Source organism: Lissotriton vulgaris, chromosome 12, assembly GCF_964263255.1.
Source record: "Lissotriton vulgaris chromosome 12, aLisVul1.2, whole genome shotgun sequence".
NCBI classification, from domain to species: domain Eukaryota; kingdom Metazoa; phylum Chordata; class Amphibia; order Caudata; family Salamandridae; genus Lissotriton; species Lissotriton vulgaris.
In genome coordinates, this window is record NC_141700.1 from 723,027,225 (window position 1) to 723,031,975 (window position 4,751).

A 4,751-nucleotide genomic window follows, 5' to 3' on the forward strand; every position below is an offset into this window, starting at 1 on the left:
CCCCAAGGTCTCTGGAGTGTCGCATCACTTTGTTTTTCGATGCTGAAGCTGTTTGGCTCATGAACTTTGAAGCATCTACAAGTACATTGGTGAAAAGTCATGCATCCATAGTTTTCTATGGTACAAGTTCTTGAAACCTTTTGAAGGTCATATTTTTAACTGTGTATGTTGGATTTTTGTCGTTTTGGTCGTGTTCAGTTTAGATAAAGATATTTTATTTTTCTAAACTGGTGTGGTGTCCATTTGTGTTTTTTTTACTATGTTGCTGTGAGTGTTGGTACAAATACTTTACACATTGCCTTTGGGATATGCGTGTCTGTTCGTGGCAAGCTACCAAGGGGGTGAACAGGGGTTATCTAAACTGTCTAAGCCCCTTACCTTGACTAGAAGCAAGGGAATCTATTTAGACAAAGGTACCTACCTTTGCCAACTGGAGACCCCCATTTATAACAGCACATATAATTGATTGTCTCTGTGCTGGTACACCCTAAACTGGTATGAGTGGTGGCAGCACTATAAAACTAATTAAACGCATGAGAGAGAGAGAGTAGTTATGGAGACTTAAGTGGCACTTTTGAAGGGTAGTAGTGAAGCAATCCTTGGCGGAGGTGGTAATTGGGGGTCCAACAAACACTGTCGAACTGGGCTCTACCAGCGCTAAAGCCGACCCTTCTTAGACCATTGACTTCCCTGCCTCTCATTAAGGGAGTCAAGCATCTGTCCTCAGTGATGTGGTCAGTGACATCATTGGCACCGTGCACGTTATTGGTTAATCCTTGGTTCCATTGACTTCCCTGCCTCTCATTAATGGGGTCAAGCATCTGTCCTCAGTGATGGGGTCAGTGACATCATTGGCACCGTGCACGTTATTGGTTAAGCCTTGGTTCCAAGGGACCCCCTAAGGTGAATGAATTGTTGGCAAAGCATACTTTGAAGCGACACAGGCCACAGCTAAGCAAGCGGGAAGGTGTAAAGTGACAACTGGTCCAGCTACATTTCAGAGCCTTGTTCTATGATCACGCCTCAAAAGAAGGTTCCCTAATGTCTGGAGCTCTGAAAAAAGAAACCCAGGTAAACCTGCAGCTTGAGATCAGGGCATGGTGTGTAAGGAAGATATGTGAGGTACCAAGTTTTTCATGTGAGATCTGTTAGGCAATGGGTGAGATATTCCCAAACAGGTGTATTTATTGCAGCGGATCCGGTTCTACCTCAACTTAATAATTACTCAGAAATTATGAGATCAAATGCTGCTGGGGCTTTTTAAGTGACAAATAAATGCCTGTCAATAGTTGAGCACATCGAGACGAGGTGGCCGAGTGGTTAAGGCGATGGACTGCTACTCCATTGTGCTCTGCACGCGTAGGTTCAAATCCCACCTTCGTCGATGTCTTTTGTCACCTTGTTGTGAAGTGTTTATTTAAATCTCATACACTTGCTGTACATTCCAATGAGAAGGAAAATGTGAGGTTTTCAAAACTCAACAGAATGCACAGGCCTGGCTAGCATTCAGATTACAGCAGAAAGTGTTATTTGCTCTCATACATGGTTTCAGCCTGTCACTGACTGACCTTTACAGCCCTCCTGTTAAATTTTAACACACAAGGCATTCTAAAGTGGTGGAGTGCTTGCTTACAGGGTGCCAGTGAATAAAATTATTAACCCTGAAGCAGGGCTGGCTTTAGCGCTAGTGGTGCCCTGTGCGACAATATTTGTTGGCACCCCAATGACCACCTCCTCAGGGATTCCCTCACTCCCACCCTTCAACAGTGCCTCTCAAGTCTCCATAACTACTTTCTCACAGATTCATTATGTTCATTTTATAGCACCACTCATAGCAGTGTAGGGCGTGAGAGCTTTATACATCACCCATTTTACACAGAGACAATCAATCCAGTGGTGTAGCTAGCCTTTTGGCCGCCCGTGGTGGTCTCTGCATTTTCCACCCATAGCGGCCGATTGAAGAGTGAAGGGCATTGCCACCCAGAGACAGCAGGTAAGAGCGGGGGAGGCTGCCACCGACAAAACTCATGCCGCCTGGAGCGGACCACCTCTCCTCTCCCCTTGCTACACCACTGAATCAATTATACATGTGTAAATCAGTTTATGAAAACGTTACATAAACCTGAGGACTACAATAGGAGTCATGTCATCCATACAGGTAGGCTAAGCTTGGCCTGGAGAAGCACAAACTTAGACTATAAAACTTAACACCATGGTTGGGAGTTGTCTTTAATAATAAGAATTGATTTCTACCCCAATTAACTAATTTTGCAACATCAGGATAATAAAAGACTGGGGATAAAATCATAACGCTCTAACCCATACCATGCAGTTTTCATGCAGCGCTTTGATTATAGTGAATTGCTCACTGTTCTACATTAGAATTTTAACTTAAAAACTGCAAGTAACAATAGGATCGCTCTGGCAAAAGCAGTAGACTTATTTACATTATTTGCTCTTTGTGATGTGCATGGTACATGTACTTTGCAGCAGGCACATTGACCCTCTGTGCTACCTTATGATGAATCAAAACTTCCACATATGTTGCACCGCCACAGAGCTTATCCTGCCTACCACTTACAATTCACAAACTGAAAGTGAATGTAACAAAATTGAGCTGGCGTAGAATGTCTCTAGTAATCAAGGCGGTAAGACGACATACTGATGGTGCGAGTATCATTTAAATAAAATTCCCACATGTTCATGCAAACCTTTTATTTTATTTTCTGACTCATAAGCAAAACAAATGTTTTACTGCAGCTCATGGGTGGGCATGAAAGTGTGCCTCCTGATCTATTTGACACTGTTATCTCTCTTCTGTTTCTATGAAGATTAACATCATGGAAAAGAAAGAGGGACAAAAGTGTTCAACAGTGAGACGGGCCAGCATGGCGGACGTGTTTTAGCTGTGCTCCGTCCAGCCCGACGACTATCCTACAAATATACTGACTCCCTCCATACTTCTGTGGCCCAGGGGGTGACATCTACCTTCCAGTGGCCTGCTGCATCCTTTCCCTGGCGTTCTGTGATCTCTGATTGGCCCGGGTGCCGGAGCTGGGGTCTCCCGCGTGGTGCGGCCTTGTGGCAGCAGTGGAGCCGGGCCTGGAGTTTGGCGATCCCGGTAGCAGCGCCAGACAGGCGGATTGGGGGCTGACACTCTATATGGTCGGTCCCCGTGTTGGTGGGTCTAGCGGCTGGAGGTCAAGGGGCACATCGGACCCCAGGGAAGGTCTCCGACGGAGATACTGGCGAGGTGAAAACCCGTGGGAGAGGCTGCGCTGGGTCCGGCGGTCGGAGTGAGAGTGGGCGACAGAAGCGGAGATCAGGGCACGAGACAGTGAACTCGGCCGCCTGACACGAGTCGCTGCACTGTGGCTGTCTTGGTCTTTCCTCAGCACCCTCACGGTCCCTCGGGGAAAGCAGTGATGTGCCCGTCGCGGGACGCAATGCCTCCCTCATCGCTGGGCAACGTGGTGAGCACCATGCGTGGCGAGGTCTGGTGCGCCTCGAGGGAGCCGGGGTGGATTTTGGAGTTTCCCGTGACTGTGGTGGTCCAGCGGCCCCGGGTTCGGCTTCGCCCAGTGAGTGTCTGGTGCAGCGGGCTTGGAGATAGAAGGCCCACGTCATATCTGGAGGCCGCCCCCCCGGGGGTCCTATGGAGCGGCCAAAGCGGAGCGGCTTGGGGCGGGCTTGGGGCCTTATCGTGCGCCCGGAAGGCAATCAGGAGGTGGGGAAGGGACGCGGGCCTTGAACAGTTGGCGACCTTTTCAGGGGGACAGAGGACACCCTTCCCTGGCTCTGTGGCTCCCCGCAGATCGGGGGCGGGATCGTGCCGCACTGGGTGGTATCCACAAGTTCTGCTGGCTGGGCCTGGCGCCGACCGCCATGGTGGACATTGGAGGCTGAGTGGCGGGGCTTGGTGGCTTTTGCGGTATTTGGGATAGCGGCCTCTCTGGTTGGCTGGTGCCCGCTGGGCCGGGAGACTTTAAGACAGTGACCCAGGGCCTGGTGGTGGTCCTGAGGAGGCCCTGCTGGTGGGGTGGACCCAGAGGGTGCCCGGGAGTAGAGAAGTTGGGATGCGCAGGTGAGGAGCGGAGCTGGGAGGTGGGGCTTGTGCGGTGTCCAGTGGCCCCGTCTCGGTATTGGCGACATCTTGGCGGTGTGTCGGGCGCAAGGAGGGTGCATGGTGGAGACATCGGCAGTGCTGGCGGACGCTGGGTGGATTGCGGGCCCTTGATCGAGGGTGCTTTCCTAGAGAGAACGGTCAGCGTTGGACGTGAGAGTGCAGTTGCTGGTGAATTGAGTTGTGTCAGTGCGGCGCCAGACACTGGTGGAAATGACGAGGGACAAGGGCAACAGTTGTGCCACAAAACATGGGCCCATAGATAAATTCCCTGGTCCGGGTGGCGGGGCTGGAGCGGCGGGAGGACAGCAGGAGCCCGGTCCAGACAATACGACGTTGATTGCGGCCATCACCCAGTCCCGTAACATGCTACACGCAGAGATTGATGCAGTGGGCTCCGATGTTATACTATTGTGCCAAGACTTGAGGAACGCTGTGACCCACAGTACGGAGGCTGAGACCCGGATCTACGGGGTGGAAGACGACGTGGTGGACCTGAAGCGCCAGGTGGCCACCTGGCTAGCAGTCAGAAGGGCCTGGTGTTGCGCGCCGAGGATGCCGAAGGGCGGGCGCGGCGGAACAATCTACACTTCGTCGGTTTTCCGGAGAGCTGTGAGAAGGGCAACAT

General features: G+C 51.1%; 1 non-coding gene across 1 annotated transcript; it reads left to right on the forward strand.

Annotated features, from left to right (window-relative positions):
* The first annotated feature begins 1,302 nt into the window (after nt 1–1,302).
* Nucleotides 1,303–1,384, forward strand: TRNAS-GCU (transfer RNA serine (anticodon GCU)). Its single transcript has one exon. It is a non-coding gene; the product is annotated as a tRNA-Ser (tRNA).
* The last annotated feature ends 3,367 nt before the right edge of the window (nt 1,385–4,751 follow it).